This window comes from Sinohyriopsis cumingii, chromosome 16, assembly GCF_028554795.1.
Source record: "Sinohyriopsis cumingii isolate HCF-2022 chromosome 16, ASM2855479v2, whole genome shotgun sequence".
NCBI lineage: Eukaryota > Metazoa > Mollusca > Bivalvia > Unionida > Unionidae > Sinohyriopsis > Sinohyriopsis cumingii.
Window position 1 is genome coordinate 89,116,285 of NC_142976.1, and position 19,071 is coordinate 89,135,355.

Here is a 19,071-nt window from a genome sequence, read left to right on the forward strand (position 1 = left end):
AATTATATTTGGTATTCCACAATCCGCCGTGTCCGTATTCGACGCAACTTGCGCGTACGTCCTCGAGTAAATCAAATCGTGTTGGTTTCCATGAATTTCGTTCTCTGGCGAAATGCGCCGCAACAGATGGAACGGTAAAACAATTAGTTAGTAATTTGTCAGTATTTTCCGCGAAAAACCTATCCGCAAGATTTTTCATCTCGTCATGGAGAGATTCTGTTCGATATATTTCACCATTTGGTCTAACAAACTGATCAAATTCACCTTCCTCATTACTTTTAAATAACCATACCGATACAGGATCGTTTTTATTTATTTCGTTGATAAAATCAAACATGCTATCTGGGGGGTACAATCTAACAGTTCGATCACGTGGAAATATTGTTACTGCGCTGGTCCATGCATGCGCGTTGTGATCAATAATATTTATTGAAGCTCCTTTCGATTTATATTTCGATTCGTACAGTACCTCCCCCGTTATTGTCGCTACAGTTATTGGAAATTTTAATATTTTTCCTAGTTCAGCAACATCTTTTATTGTAGCACCGGTATCCTTAACTGAATCAGCCCACGAGTTTATTTTTTTACGTCTTAAATCAGTTAATCCATTTCCACGCATCGCGTTTGTGAAGTGTTCTATTACTCGTTCGGCTACACAATTTAACCTTGAAAATTTCATTGGTGCCAGTTTATCAACGTTGGGTTTTTTATTTATCTCATAGATTCCATAAATAACCGCTGTTACAGGATACGCTCGCTCATAATACGGTTTATCAATACCCGTCAGTAGACCCGGTCTGGAATTTTTACTTAATATGACAGTTTTATTATTACCAAGGACAGGATCATATTTGTCACGGATAATCCAACTACCTGTTTCTGTTAATACAATAAATTTTACTTTGAGGAAATATTTTTGATTGCCCTCGTATTCAGTGATGTAGTTAATGATAGTAGCCGCTCGCTTGTCATTCATTGTGGCGTCCTTGACAGTATTGCGAATAATCTTGAACGTTGACCATGTGTGAGATGCACCATCTGTGTAAAATTCCTTCTTGGCGTCGTGAATTTTCGAGATCAGACTTTTATTTTTCGGATCAACCAGATCTCATACTGGTAAGTCAGAAGATAATCTGTCGAGGTTGAATTTATACTTAACAGGCCTAGCTTGGGATAATTTCTCAAACTCGTTCATATAATTAAAACAAATATTTAAATAAAAAATATTATATATACAATGTCTCAATGCAGATGGTTGATGATAGGTTCAGTAAATCGATGCAATAAATCCTGTAGAGGCGAATTTTGTTGGATGCACTTACAAAGTATACGACGAGGAAGTCTAGGACCAATACCGTGTCTGCGGTGTGGTGTTGGAGTACGAGGCAAAACAAAATTATGTGGAAAGTGCGGGGGAAAACGGTTCAGAGAGCTTAAAAGATATTATGACAAAAAAAATAATAATAGTGAAAACGCTATAAAATCCGTGGAGGATTATATATCAAGATTTCAGACAAACAATGATTTAAACAAATAATATTATTATAATGGAGCAAAATATATTTGTCCCACATCCTGTCGTAACAAATTACGAATCAGATCGTAATGGTGTCATCAGAAATTGCAGGTTGAAGAGACCAGTTGGTCATATTAATAATCATGGTTATCTCATGTTCACATACGATGGAGGAAAGAAACATTATCTATATCATAGATTTACGTACGAGTGTTTCTTCGGAGTGATCAATGACGGTCTTGTGATCGATCACATTGACGGGAACACTCAAAACAATAATTTATCCAATTTACAAGCTATCTCACAGAGCGAGAATAATACACGTGGTAATACTGGAAGATGTAAGACAGTTTCTAGAAGGGTGGTAAATTCCACAAACACAGAAACTGGCAAAGTAATTATATTTCGTTCGATGTGTGCTGCTGCGAAATATTATGATATTCACTCACATTCAGTACAAAAAGTAGCAGAAAATATATATAAAACCGCTTTCTCAAAGAAATATAAGCAGAAAATCATCTTTCAGTATCAATAATTATCATCACCACATTATTAACTATCATCACCACATTGAATTAATTTTTTTAATTTATGTCACAGTATGTCCTCCATACGCTACTGAATTTTTGATTATATAAGGGGGAGATTACTTTGTAATATATAGTTTTCTTCGTAGATTTTTGATTTTTTATGATCGTAATTAGTCAGTTTAACTAATTACGTCGTAATTAATTACTCGTAGAAGCATATTTATGGTTTTTAAATATTTCCCATCATACAACATTACGAGAAATCAGGGCAATTTTACAACCGCTGTTATTGATCCGCAGGTAGCTGTATACAATCAGCTTAGAAACCGTTGTTATGGTGTATAGGTGTATTTCACAATCCGTTATTGATTTCGCAGGTATTTGCAGTCTGCATAATACAGATATATTCAGAAACCGCTGTTATAATTCAGAAACCGTTATTTGAATGCAGGAGTAGTTATTTAAATGTAGAAATTATTATTATTCAGAAACCGCTATTTTAGTGTAAATATATTTGAAATTATTTCCTTAGTAATATATTAACTTTCGAAACATATGTTTCTAACAAGATTTGATAGCTCAATCAGTATCGTATTGGACTGTGACGCTCGCGGTCCAGGATCGAATCCCATGACTGACAATTGGTCGGGTGGTTACGCATATTAGCGATTTTTATAATTAATTGGGGCACCGCCAGCCCCTCTCCGCTGTCAGAACACCATCCTATCATGTCAAACGTGGTAGATACATGTTTTTGTATTTCCCACGGGTGATTATTTGGTGGGTGGGTGTTCTGTTCAGCGGAGAAAATGGCATCATTTCATTCATTGCATCTCATTTCATTCATTCGTTACATCTCATTACATCTCATTATATATATTTCATTTCATTACATCTCATTACATACTTAATGAACCTGCTAAAAGACTCGAATAGAGGTTCCATTTCATAATATATGTTTGTGTCGTCATTCATTGCATACTTAAACCTGCTAAAAGACTCGAATAGAGGTTCCATTTCATAATATATGTGCCGTCCATGCATAATCTGAGCTCGCTAAAGACTCGATAGGGGCTCTTCATTCATTAAATGTTCTGTGTGCCTGGTGAACTTGGTAGAATGCGATGGCAATCTGCGAGTTCTTGGCTGTACTGTCCATGCATAATTTGAGCTCGCTAAAGACTCGATAGGGGCTCTTCATTCATTAAATGTTCTGTGTGCCTGGTGAACTTGGTAGAATGCGATGGCAATCTGCGAGTTCTTGGCTGTACTGTCCTTGAAACATCCCGACGAACTCGCTAAAGACTCGATAGGGGTTCTGTAGGGAAAATTTTTTTTTATTTTAAAGATTTATATATTATATAATGAACCATGAAAATATCGAAGACATTATTTCTGCTATCAAAAAACTAGAAGAAAACAAAATTAATATATCTGATGAACTAAATCCTGAAAAAAATAATATCTGATTTTGAAACGTTAGAAGAGCTTAAGAACGAAAATAAGTACGTTCTATCATCTCAATATAAGTTCATAAAACGGATTCAGGCAGCTATGTTTCAGTCACTGGCTATGATGAGCGATGATCAAGTAAATAAATTTGTTCCTCTTTCTATCGCAGTAGAAAAGGTCAGATCGGGATTATCCAGCGAGTATCAAACGAAAAAGACAATCAGTACCCGCATAAGATACTTAACAAAAATTATGTCAGCGGGTAACGACCAAAGCACCCCTGTCTGAATTATTATTTATTTATTCTGAAATATTTTATTTATTTCTGAAATATTTTATTTATTTCTGAATTATTATTTATTTATTCTGAATTATTATTTATTTATTCTGAGATTATATTTATTCTGAGATTATATTTATTCTGAAATATTATATTTATTCTGAGATTATATTCTGAAATATTATCTTTATTCTGAAATATTTTATTTTTTTTCTGAAATTGATGGGTTAGTTGGTATTCAGATTTATGTAAAATGATCAAATTTGCAATTTTGATGGGTTAGTTGGTACTCAGATTTATGTAAAATGATCAAATTTGCAATTTTGATGGGTTAGTTGGTACTCACATTTATTATATTTATTCTGAGATTATATTTATTCTGAAATATTATATATTTATTCTGAGATTGATGGGTTAGTTGGTACTCAGATTTATGTAAAATGATCAATTTCGTAATTTTGATGGGTTAGTTGGTACTCAGATTTATGTAAAATGATCAATTTCGTAATTTTGATGAGTTAGTTGGTACTCAGATTTATTATTTATTTTATTTTCTGAATTATCCATCAGATCGTAGGGGTAAGTTGCTTGATTCTCTAATTGATTTCAATTGAATAAAATACCAAAACCAACAAAAATTAGAAAAAATCAGTAAAATTAGCTCAAATATCAGTAAAATTATCTAAAAAAATATGTAATTTTTTACTGATTTACTGGCTTTTACTGGTTTTGATATTTTATTCAATTGAAATCAATTAGAGAATCAAGCAACTTACCCCAACGATCTAATGGATAAAATCACCCAAAATGGGTAAAATACCCATCAAAAACACGCAATTTGTTGATTTTTCACTGAAATTCAGAAGAAAAATATTTCTGATAAAATAAAATATTTCTGATAAAATAAAATAAAGTAAAATATTTCTTAATCCGCTCCTTATTTTATTCATTCTGGAATATTATTTTTTTAAGTTGATCGGCTTTAATACAGGAGTGTGCATAATTTAGAATCTGATCTCTGCTACAAATGATCTCGATAATACGTTTTGGACGGAGCTCATCTAACTGTTCTTGTGTTAATAAGAAATCCTCACTTCCGTATTCATCAATAACTAAATTAACGTTAAATTGTTCCATGTTTTGTGAAAACGCTGTTCTGATGGCGTTTTCAAGTACTTCTTTGTCGTTTATAAAAACCCTCACGTGCTGGTACATTATATAATATTTACTTGATTAATTAAGATTTCACATACAGATTTATCACAAGTTCTTCTCCACGTATGTCAATTAAGCGATTGAGGTGGTCTGTGAGCTTAAAATTTATTCGTGTTAACATATTATTGTGACACCGCAGATAAACAGGATTAGTTGGTTCTTGCACGATTAAACTTCCAGGGGAAACTTGTGGTGTAAATGTATATAAAATATATCCTTGTTGAGCCTGATTTGATTTTCCGAGATCTATTTGATAACTACCATCGACTACGTCACAAAACAGATTGACCACGATCGTGCTGGTTATATTAACGATTCCCGGAGATATATGTCTGCCGCCGCCATGTGGATCATTATTATATCTGAGAACAGTTGGAGGTGGTATTAGTTTTTTCCACGCATCGAGTATTTTAGGAAAGTTTTCGTCGATAAGATCGTTTAATAATTTTACTAGTTCTCCAGCATCAATCCCCGGTATTACAAATGTTGGTAATTGTTGTTCAGTTATTTTGTAATGATTGAGAAACCATGGTTTAGCTTTATAATTATCAATATTTTCATCACCGTATTTAACCATGTTCACAATGATAGTTTTATTAGCGTATCTAATATCTGATATGACCTGATTTAGATGTTTTATCGTCTCAATGATTTTTTGTTTTACGTCATCGCTGTAGCTATCAGAAAAGAAATTTCGTAGTTTGTTGATTGATTGTTTAAATTCAAAATTAACAGGATCAGAATATGATTTAATAAATTCTTCATCAACGAGTGGAGACACCCTAGCACCTGAATAAATATTACGTACATTTTCTATTCTTTTAGGAAGGTTTTCACCATCAGGAGCCCTTATGAAAAAGGAAATACCACCGGCCCTCCGGCTCCACGGATATTTACCTCTATATTCAGGAGTTGTTATAAATTTTGCTTCGTCCGTGAGAAAATCAGCCCGTGTTGGTTCAGGTGGTATCGATGTTATCGGTGGTGATATTTCAGGCCAACCTAGTACGGATCTTATCGTGGATTGATAAATATCAACGACGTATTCGGGAGAATGTATCTCAACCGTCGAAGATAGCGTCGGTTCATGAACGTTAATTGATATTTTTGCTTCTTTTCCGGTTATTGATTTTATTCTACGCTGAAATTCCTCATTGATATCTTCAATCTCATAACTACCAGTGGGTATTCCAACATCTATCCAGTCAGGAGTACCATCTGGTTTGTTCTTGTTAGCAAATACGAGCGAATTATTTGCTGGTGTACCATGAAATGATTTTGATCTGATATTTGGCCAGCTGTAATATACCCGTAATTGAGCTAACGCTATTTCTTTTACTGGAATTGCAGTAGGAAAATTAATACTAAATTCAGGATTAGATGAACTTACCGAGATCATCGTTATCTTTGGCGGAGTTGTGTTAGTCACGATCTGCTGCAGTAATTCTGTCATTATTAATATTTGTATCTTTAATACCGATACCTTCGTCGTATATTTTAGTCACCATTGAAAACTCGAAATCGGATATAATTCCATCACTGAGACTCGCTGATAACAACGAGGATAATTTCGAGTATGCTACCGTCGCTGTGTGTAATTTTATTATGTAATCGGATAATCTTTCGTTCGTGCAAGTACATATTTTTTTGCGATGATATTGAGCACACCTGCAATCGTTGTTGCCGCTGAAATACAAATAGTTACAGCTACTGGTGCCATCATTGTCACCGCTGATAATATGACACCGGTTCCAGCAACAACAGCGGAAACTGAATAAACAATCACATCAACGATAACTAATCGTCGTCGATATGTTTTTACTTTTACTGTATATTGTTCGACTTGATCTTTTAGCGCCGCCTGCCATTCACGCGCTTGATTGTACCTGTATTGTGCACCATCCATATATTTTTATGCAGTAACCAATTGAGGTGTTTCAGCTACAAATTCCAAACACCACCAGTAAGATGTTGCGGTTAATTTCTTATCAGCTGCTTCCAGAATAAATATTTCTTCGGTTCCGCTATTTAATATAACAGATACAACCCCGGAAAACCTGTCGGTGGAATGACGCCATGGAAACGTTGTAAATATCTCAAATCGCGCAGCACTGAACACGAACAACCTGTACACGCCAGTGACTGTTGCAGTATAGCTAATAGTTTTATTTTGCTGCGACCATGTTGCAAATCCCGATGATACCGTGCACACGATGTTTGTGATATGTCCGTGAGTTATTCCGGTTGGAATTTTAATCAGACCGGTTTTGTTAACGATCTCAGGAATCGCCGCTACAATGTTTTGCTGTGTTTGTTTGATCGTGTCTAGGTTAGTTTTGATATCAACGAGTTTCATGTCAATGGCGTGCGGAGTGCCGAAGAATTTATCTATAGATTCGTCGGTTTTTTGAAAATTTCTTCGAAATCTTCCAAAAGCGCCTACGTGAACATCATACTCGGCCCGCAGCGTGGATAATTTATTATCTACGGTACCATAGCTAATGTCAACATACTTTTTTGTTGCTGCGTCTTCGCCGGATGTTGGATCTCTTAAAACCACTATTTTATTTCCGTTCATACTGAGTTCACCCGTCATTGTGTCGCCGGTGTTTCTCACACGATTAGCAACGCTTCTTGTCATTTCATCTCTGATGGTTGCAAACGATATACTTGAATCCCTGATTCTGCCGCCGTCAGTAAACACAGGAATATTATCTGTAACTTCACCGAGTATTCGTCGAACTATATCATTCCATCTGATATTGCTCGTTTTTAGTTTACCATATCGATCTTGAAAAATAACAACCTCATCTGGGTCAACTCCAGCCAGGTTCATAATATCAGCGAGGTCATCCTTAGTCGCGTACTTCGACAGATCAACATCGCCGGATGTTCTCTTAACACGTGAAGAAGATCTTCCGTAAATATCAACCATTATAATAAGACCTGTTGTTTAAAACGCTTTACGCGAAACGAATCGGTTACTTGTATAATCATGCACGACTTTATGTGGTGGTTTGGATGATTTTGATATAGCGTCGAGTACATTAATTACTTCACGGCCACATATTGGCGGATCTGTCATTGTTTGTGTGGGTAGCGTTGAATACCAAACTTTGGAACCTCTGGTTCTTGCGTGGAGTGGTGCGACATACTTGATAAATTCAACGGGTGGAGCTAACCCGTACGAATCAAAATAAACGATTCCACGTGGATCAACCGCGTATGATACCCAATGAGTACGGGGTCCAGAACGTTCGTCTAGATTAATAATACCCGTTTCAAGTTTATTCGGTTGTTTTGGTAATTGATCTCGCATAAAAACACCTCTAAAGGCTTTTATTTTTTAATTTTTTAGCAGCATCAAGTAAATCAAAATTTGATGCTGAAGTATCTAACGTGGAAGCCTCAGACCTCTTCCCCAGCGAGATCCGGGTAATCTTAGACCGCGTCCCTTTTTTTGTATCCACTTCCAGTTGCTTTCTTTAGAGCCATTCCAGCAGCTGTTCCAACAGCACCTAGCGCGGCTGCTTTTGCTACGGCTGGAGCAGCAGCAGCTATTAATGCTGGTATAGCCGCAAGAAGTGGAAATATACCACCCGTTTTAACCATGTCTTTGATGGCGCTCGGGGAAAGATGAAATTGAACTCCAGTTTTTGATTCCAGGGCTTTATTGAAATGTTTAATCTGATTATTTGTCAACGATAATTTGTTTGGACCACCACTAATCTGATCTCGTTTTAGTGATATTTTAGTTCCGCATTTGTTGGCGGTTTTTGATTGAAGCTTTTTTGCCTGACCAGGAGTCAGAGTAACATTAACATGACCATACGACATTTTTATATAAAATATATTTTTCTAAATAACATGATTAAATATTTTCCACTGGTGCATCAACGACTCTCATTCGACCACTACCGCCTTCAAGTAACATGGCTTTATCGCTAAGTATGACCGCGATTGCTCTGTAGAAGGCACCAGCACCTGGTGGGTTAGTAACACGAGCTCGAAAGTGTATATCAACGACAGATTGTTTGGATAAATCAAGATGTTCTAGTGAAAAATAATAAATCGGATATAGACCTGTAAAATCTAATTGTAATATTTGCAAACCAGTATCTATATTTTGATCACGTCCCATGAATGACATTAAACGATGATATGCACGCGCTACATGATTTTGATCAAAATTTAACAATATATCTTCATCTGGTTCTTGATGTCCATTTATCCGTAAGAAAACTTCATTAACTCCAAGATTGTCAAATATCATATGTGAATGTTCTTCATTATTCGTCCGATCATTATTTTGCAGCGCAATAAAAATATGTCGTGATGAAGAAACACCCTGTTGTGATGCTATATGCCATGTAAATAAACCATTAACATTGCTTTGAATAGCATCTGTGGTTACTGTTAACCATGATAACAATGATTTACCGCCTTGATCCATAAAAGAGAGTAATTTTTGTTCCTCAGTAATTGATGGTGTCATTACTGGCATCCACAATGAAAGTTTTGATATATTTACTTTACCATCAGCAACACCAGCACCTCGCCAGATTACATCATTATCATCACCTTTTCTTACGAGCACAATTGTGTGTTTAGCTCCAAAGATGACCTTTCTAACATTTCTGCAAAATCCAAAGATGTGAGATAATGGAATTGCACATGAAAAATTTCTACTATCTCCCGACAGCGCTGCTCGGCGCGTTGCAAATCCTAGGTTGTAAGTCGCATTAACATTTTTTATAATATCAAAAGCAGCACCTGGTCTGTCTGCGTGTTCAAAATCAGCTGGTTGTGGATCAGATGCAGTATCTCGAGGTGTCAGTAATTTAGTATACTGAACATGATCAGCGTTGTTGGTAATATCCTTAGCAAACATCATTGTTGGACTGGCCGATCTTGTGAAGTCGTCAGAATATCTCGCTAGACTAATTATTGTTGTGGCAACATCAACATCTTTCTGAATTGATTCAATATTTTTTCCATCAATCGTGTATGTGGCGCTATCAAACAACGCCATAATCCCGTTGTTGACAAAACCAACACGCAAGTTGATACCATATGGCGTATTAGCTACAACATTCGTTACAAGTCTACCTTCTACCTCAATAAACGCCTCAGCGGGCAAGAAATATCTACTTGTATCATGAACCTGTAATTCGATTCTCCCCCGCTGATTTGGTTGTCTTGCGTCATAAGAATAAAACTGATAATCACGTATAGATTCGTACTTAAGGACAGGTGCCTCCATATCAAATGCTGGGTCTGATTCGTGCTTGAACATTTTTATTATAATTACCATTTTTCAAATGATGATCATCGTCGACGAAGACCGCTTCCTGCTATTAAATTTGCTGTTATATTTTTTTTCTGCTTCTTCAGATATCGCCGCTAGTTTTTGATTTGCAGCCTGATTTATTATTTTACTTACGTCTGCGGACATCACCTCAGTACTTGCCAGTTTCACCGGTGGTTGTTGTTTTCGTCGCAATAATCGTGCTAGTCTTTCTTTGATTGCCGAGAATGCCTTACCAGCAACATTGACAATTGCTCCAGGAGCTTTATCACGAACAATATCAATAGCTTTCATCGATAATTGTTTTGCAACAGGTATTGCTTTTGGAGCTATCCTTGTAAATAATCCCTGAATAACATCACCAAGTCCATCTCCGTAAGTAGCTCTGTAGATTGGTAATCGTGAGTTTACCGCTCTGACCTGCATGGGTTTACGATGATTATCATGTATGATCATCTTATTTTTATTTACCATTTATTTAACAACTAGTCATCAGCAAGTTCATCGATATGTTCTCGGTAAACGCCGATTTCCATGATACCACCTTGAAATAATCGCCGACAAATATCAGATGCTTCATTAATTATTTCTGGTGAATTATTTCCGGCACGTTTTCCTCCTATGAGAACCTCTAACCGTGACACATCATTAATGATATTATCAGGACAAATAAAATTATTTCCCAGACCACTGCCAGTAGCTCCTTCGTCTGATTTTTTAGGTGATGTCGCTCCAAACATTTCTTTAATTTTCGACATCATCGGCGAATAAGAAGATTGTTTTTGTTCTATTTGTCGCATAGGTGGAGAAAGTTGATACTGGGAGAGTTCTCCTTGTTCCTCTCTCTCTCTATAAAGTCTTTTTACTTCTTTATAAAGAGCTTTATATTTCAAATCATCCCCTCTAGCTTGTCCTTTATTTGCATGCATGGGATATATCCATTTAATAAAATTATCATCTTTTGTTTTTTCATAAGGGGGGTTTAAAACAGCAGATTTGTCAGATATATAATCTAATATTTTTTCGGGTAATTTTTCTCTTTTAGTATTTATAACATCTTCGACAAACCCTTCCTTAAAATTTGTAATTAATTTTATATTTTCCTTTATTGGCCAGGGTTCAGGTGTATGTTCTTCCTTCGCGCCGGTGACTTCAGTATAAAGTTTTCCGATACTTTCAAGTACTTCTTCGCCGACAGGTGGAGGTTGAGCCGCAGCTATTTCCCTGGCTATGCCAGGTGGAAGATCTCGTAAAATCTTCTTTGTTTGTTTAGTTCTTCTTGCTATTTTTTCGGTTTGTTCTGCTGTTTGTTTTCATACCGGAAGAAGATCCTCCTTGATGACTGTTGCAACTTTCTCAGTAGCTGCAGTGACGGGCTTAAACAGTTTTTTAGTGTCTTCTTCGTACTCAACTTGTGCTTCTTGTTGCGCTTGTAGATTTTTTCTAAATGAATCTCGCACGGGAAGAAATTTTTAATTGCTTCTAATCGTTCTCGTGCTATTCTTGCAGTATGAGATTCTGGATGTACCATTATTTTTAATATAACAATATTTTAATTAATATAGCAGCAGAGAGGGATGACGATAAAATTAAATTGAATTAAATAGATATCATTAATATAATGAACAACTGTGCGTGGTTGCGTCAAGGAACCACTAACAAATGTGATAAAAAATGTCGTGGAGAATATTGTAAAAAACATAATTATCTTATAAAGAAAAACCCTCATGCTGGTCCACGAAGTTGTGTTGGTTGTAACAACGGCGTTAGAGGATTATATCAGATTTGCAAAAATTGCGGTGGAGATCGATACAGAAGTTTAATGATATATTACAGAAAAAGAAAGAACATAAATCCAAAAATAGAAAAACCACCATCAGAACTTGAATATTACTTGAAACATAGAACAAATTCCCAGGATTCAGATGAAGATTCCCAGGATTCAGATGAAGATTCCCAGGATTATTGAGCAGCGGGGGGGGGGGGGGCGTCTACAATTCTGTTTGGGACAAACAATAATCGTAGATGTGGTATTGACCTCTATGAGGGGTCACTATTTTTTTGGGTCCAAACATAAGGGTGACCACTCCCTTAAGTGGTCTGATCACCCTCCCTGCTGCTTATTGAGATCAACATGGACGAGAAAGTGTAGGCTTCAGTTATAGTCCTGATGGCTACATAGTAGACAACAGTAACATGCTGCTTCCGGAATTTAAATGTCCCTTTTGTCAGGGATGTCAGCATGCTTCCTGATTACTATTTGTCGCAAGTATTATCTGGCTTAGCGGTATCAGTGATTGCATCATTCACAATTTCTCACAAGCGCTCGCTAGGCCAACTTGGGTTTTATTCCGAGTACGAGAAATTATTTCATAACAGATACTACGGTCAATATGAGAAAGATACGATCGTGATAAGTATCAAATCTTCCTTTGGTGACTGTTATGATTGTATTGACATTAGGGACTCGTTTAAAGCTGAGTTATCATTATGTCTGAAGAAATATCTGCAGGGAGAATACGGCTATGTTATCACAAGCGTCCAAGATCACCAGATTGTATTGCCACTGTGATCGATGACATCACTAAGTACCATCCTAAATGAAAGCTAGTTGTTGTATTGCCTTGAACGATATTTATGATCAAATACAATTACATTTCTCGAGTGTCAGGCTATGACAAAAATAGTCAAGAGCGCCATATCAAAATTGCGACGGATTCTGCTTGAATTAGAGACAAGAAAGGCACGGCAACATAATGTATGACTTTGGCTTAATCATAATAATGGCAGCATACGAGCACGAGTGCAATGCCAAAGTAATGTTTCCCATGACCTGGAATGAAGAAGACATCGGCAGGATGATACAAGAAATCAGCTCGTCAAAAATCGCGTACAAAATTGTCAAGGAAGCTATCAAAATAATTCAAAGGAACATCTGGACCACTTGATTTTTACGCAGAAATCGCTAACATACTGGAGAAATCCAGATGCAAGGAGAGTAGTACAATTTACTCGGAGGCAAAAAGTCGTTATATTATTTTGTCAGGACCAGTATCGACCAGGCCAAATTTTAATTCGGAGTCAACATGTACTTTCTCATGATATCATTTTATTTGTATTTCTCACTGAAGTCGACTTTATTATAGTAGCCACTATCAACGGTGCAGATGTCTTCAGTATACACTTTCTCATATTTTCCAGTGCACATGGGACTTAGTTTGACCACGATTGTGTCTACTATTCTAAATTCTTTAACTAAGCCTGCCATGTTAGAAAACAGAGCCACGAAAATAGGTCCGTCCTGATCTATGATTTTTGTATACGTGATGTAGGCGTACTTGTACGTACCCTTCTTACTTTAAGGATAAGGCTTCACCTTTCTAAATGCGGTCTGTGCTACGATTCCAAGGTCAGAAATGATCAGAAGAAATGGGTTTAAGAAAACCTCTGTACTTGCAATACACTCAGCTCCTAATGCCAATGGGATGCTGGCAACAAACATGGCAGGTGCTTGTAATATCGGTAAGATTTCTTGAAGCAGCCTGCTCGTTTGTGATAGCTCAGTAATATGTAATGAATTCTTCGCTTTGTTCTTTCTCCTTATGATATCCTTTATATGATGCAAATAAGTTTTACGAAATAGGTTCTAGTGCGGAAAGCAGCGAGTTACTCCTAAGAAAAGTCTGAATAAGCTGCGGACAAATTCTTTCTCTTCTAATGCTAGCCTGAGCTGTTAGTCTGTTTGCGTTGGATCCTTGAAGAAAACTTTTGATGGCAACTTGGTGAAGTCTTGGTTTAATAAATGATATGTTGCATACTTGATAGCTTCAGTAAATTAATTATTGTCAACACCATACCGCATCAAATATCTTGACACCAGATGATGGATATCACCTAGTTTTTATTTTTCATTCACTCAGTACCTTTGCCGTTTATCCGAAGAAACTTTGTCTGAAATGAATTCTCAAATTAGCATCATATGAGATTATTGGATGTTCGTAAGCATATTGTCTAATAATTTTGTGGCCTATGGTATGCAAGCTTCTTTTCTTTTAGCACTAGCTTCGGGCTAAGTTATGAAGCTACCGTTAGGTGCAACTTAGACCGTGTGAATGAGGAAAACTTTTAATGTTATTTGGCAGTGAGTTAGGAAAGTCGATGCTGAAAAAAAGAATATTTGCGTCGTACTCATGTCTTCTGAGATAATTTAATACGCGATGGTGTGCTGCAGCAGTTTTTTGTAGTTTCTGCTGGCGCCTCATCTTTATGTGGAAGGACGTACGTTCGCTGCTCGGGTTGAGGGGTTTCTGCTTCAGGCCTAGTCTTGGAGAGATTTTCTTTATCCAGTGTTTCCTGTAGTTTTGTATACGAAACTTGCATCTCGTCTGTAATCCTCCGTCAGTGTTAATAGACCGACCAATTTGTGCTGGAGGCCATTTTAAAATTATACAGAGATCCAGATGTGAAAATTCACTTGGATCTCACTTTCAGAATGTCAGCGATGCAACCTGCAATCACGTGGCCAAGTCTACATTTGCTATGACAACAATTTGCTGATGCGTCACAGCGTGGCCTATATCAAGAACAATAGTTTGTTAGTGGCTCTATGAATGGTCAATTGGAGAAACAATCTACCTATTATATATAATGATCACAAACGTGAGCTTCCTTCTGAGAGGGCATGCCTTTAACGGCTACGACAAAATGTTTATCATAAAACCGCTCAAGTTGCTGCCATATGAAATTTTTATCACAACCGTAGATTCTAATATAAGAAATATTTTGTTAGATGAGCCTTTTAGCATATTAGGCGCATATTTGCGATCCTAAATCTTCTACAAGAAAATGTCGGAATATATCCTATGTAGGTACTTATACAAAGTCGTCTGTGTAACAATAAGCTAAGCACGCCTATAAACTTATACCGCGGATCAAGTTGTGGCGAACATTTCATACTCAGCCTCCTAGGAGAAGTTGATTGCATTAATCGTATTCCACCTGAAAAAAAAAAAATAATTTTGTGATGCAGACGATAAAGATATGACCTCTACTCTTAGCTGGATTTGTGAGCAGCCGGTTTTGGTGAAAACCCAATTTCGATATGACCATGCATTCGGGAAGTGAAATGATGACAAGATTCTCGTGTCGGCCATATTAGATGTGAGATTGGCACAATTTGTATTAAGGGACAGACAATTTTATTTTCTGGACATGTTGGTGGTAGTGGTTATTCGTAGAAGGGGGGGGGGGCGATTTCATTGAAATCAAATGTTCGGCTCCCAGATTTATCTCTCTCATCCATAGATAAAGAAAGTATTACGGCTACCATATTTAGCTGAAACAAATAACTATCTTGAATTAAAAGAAAGGCATAATCAAGTTAAGAAATAAAAAACCACCCCACCCGACTAACCCATGAGAATTAAATAGTATGTCACTTAAGAGCAACTGGATATAATAGTAAGTCTTTTCTTGAAAACCTCATGTCTATATGGCGATAGCATCGCTAAGCAAGATTTTCAAGATGGCCGCCATAATTGCCATATTGGAGGTCAGATCGACATTAGTTTCATTTACGAGCAACATTACATCCTTATAAATCTTTCCTTGACCCCCCCCCCCATCTATATGACCATCCATACAGGAGGAGCACCGATAACATTTTCAAGCTGAAAACCACACCGGACGTATTGAATGTCAAATGGGCAACATTTTCATTTAGGACAAAAATTGGCGTCATAAGAAGTCTTCTGGTGAATGTTTCATGCTGATCTGACTTTGCAGTTAGGAGGAATGGCGGTGAAAATTTTCAAACTGGTGGCCATATATATATATATATATATATATATATATATATATATATATATATATATATATATATATATTATTTTTGTTTATGACCAATGTACACCATGACCGCTCCTGTGGCCTTACTGGTTAGAGCGTCCACCTCAGATGCGGGAGGTCGCCAGTTCCAATCCCGGCCAAGTCATCCCAAAGACTTTTAAAAATGGTACTGCCTCGCGTGACGGTCGAGGTTAAGAGGTTAGTTTTGGGACTAGTCGGCCTGCCATCCGAATAATATGATTCGGTGGGACATGATACTACATGTCAGTGGCATGATTGCCCCTGTACTAGACATCACTATAAAATGCCCTACAGCAGACATCGTAGCGATATGACTGGAAAATGGCTAAAACTAAGTTAATAATACAAATCACACACACACACACACACACATACACACCCACCCCATGTGATGTATTATAGTGAAAACACCATGTCGAAATGACAATCCATTCAGGAGGACGAGTAATAATAAAATTCCCACCGTGGGGTCAATACTGGATCTAAGATCATCACAACTATACATCATAAGAAATCGTTTAGTAAAAACTCGACCATCCATTCAGGAGTTGCTATAAAAAGATTTGGTGACCATATTGGATATCCAAACAGACACCGTTTTCTTGTTTGAACAGTATTTATTCAAGAAAACATTTTCATGTATCATATTTAATACATGAGGAGTTGCGATAAAAGACCATATTGGAGATCCAAAACAGACACCGTTTTCTTGTTTGAACAGTATTTATTCAAGAAAACATTTTCATGTAGGCCTATCTTATTTAACAGCATAAACTACACAGGGATACGGGGATTCAGTAAAAAGCTGGAAGTTTCTTGAAAATTGTCTCGCCTATTACAGAGTAAATTGACAAATCAATAATTGTCTACCGATTTCAAATAGATAAATCATATATAAATATTAAAGTAAGCTTGAACATTCTAGTACGTGTAATTGTTTCAAAGATCATTTAATGGTTTTAAAAAAAAGATGCAATACACTTGTGTGGTTGTGAGCTGTGTGTTAAATTAAAATCGTTTTGATAATTTTATGAAGGCTTGCACTGCCATAAATATTTGCTTATTAATTTCATCGGTATACATCGAATTTCCGGATAATAATGTCTTAATTGTAAGTCAGGTCGGTAATGTGAGGAGAACATGATGTCTCAGAGTTGTATATTTTTTTTCTCACTCTAACAGAAAGTGTTCAAATGTTTCTATTTGTGCGCATGTGCAGTACCTATTACTAGAAGAAGAAAAAAAGATTTAGGAATAAATCATTATTTAAGCTACTGCATTTGTTCCCAATCGCGGATACTGAACTTGATACATCCGAATTTTATGTTTGTCCTGATTCTGGTAAGTTTCGAAATTTTGAATGGATGGGTTACTAATTATTTCAATCGGCGACGTGTTCCACAATTGAACTGTGGAAGGCAGAAATAATGCTTGATAAAATGTCATTCCGCACAAGTGAGTTCGATGATCTAGTGGTGTACGTGTCGTTATTAACTTCAAGATGCCTAATTATATCTTGCAAGTAATTTGAAGCCAACCAAGATACATTTTGAACAAATGAATTAATTTATACTTATAGCGTCGATGCTTCTAGCTATTCCACCCGGTTTCATCATATAATAATGTCCGAACCACACACTTGCGGTCTTGGTAGCACCTGTTACTATTTTCAGAGTCTCCAAATTTATTTTTTCCAGTGATTCTTTTTCTTGCATAATAGAATTATACCAGATACAATCAGCATAGTCAAACATTGGAAGCATAAAAGATGTTTCAAGGGCAAGCGATCCGATCTATATTTCAGATTTTTAAAAACTGCTTCCCTATCTCCCATGCCTATTATGACAATAATGCTGGACATGAGCTTGAGTAGACCTGGGGTGTGTGTGTGTGAAAGATGTGTGTGTTTGAAAGATTTCTTGCCATCGTAAATTTGAATTTATTTTTATTAAGTCCTTCAAAAGTCATTATACTTAGCAGAAACGAAATTCAGAATGCTAGGGCTAATTTCCAAGTAAAATGTTCAAGGCAAATGTTGCAAAGAACAGGTCTTGGTTTGGATATTATGCTACAGATCCAATTTGGTTGTGGGCCCTTAAAAAGACTGTGTACGTAGTTTTAAGTGTTTTTTTTATATAGAAAAACTGAAAAAAGTTTTATTCAAATCGAATCAGAAATAGACTCCACAGCAGTAAGAAGCAATTGTTGACAGACGGACACACAAAACAATGATTCATAACAGACGACACAAGATGGAGGGCCATACCAAAATGTGTGTGATTTCGGTATGTTATTTAGATTTTTAACGTAGCTTTAACACATTTTCAGTCATATCGTTACGATGTCTACAGTGTGGCATTTTATTGTGAAGTCCACCACTGGGGCATGATGCCGCAGACATGTCGTATCATGTCCCACCCAGTCACATTATCCTGACACCAGGCAGACCAGTCATAACACTAACCTCTTAATGCTGAGCGCAAAACGAGGCAGCTGTCAGTACCATTTTTATAAGTCTTTGGTATGACTCGGCCGGGATTCGAATCCGCGAAGCGGACGCTGTAACCATTTAGGTCACCGGAGCGGTCTGGACCATACCAAAAGCTTAAATAAAACATATTTAGTCTTAGGGTCATGTGAGCTGAATTTAGGGTTTTCACGACGGACCAAACTGACATCACCGCTTTCCTGCACTGGTGGCAAAAGATATGTGAAAACTTACGAGCAATGATAAATAAAGCTCAAAATTTTAAAATGTCGCAAAATTTCACACTTTTTTAAAAAATCAAACTGCCAAATAAGGATATTCTGATCTTGTTTCAACCCATTAAATAATTAGGAAATATTAATTCTGCTACATTTTAACAAATATCTCCCGTCCATACTAAGGCTCTGTATTTCT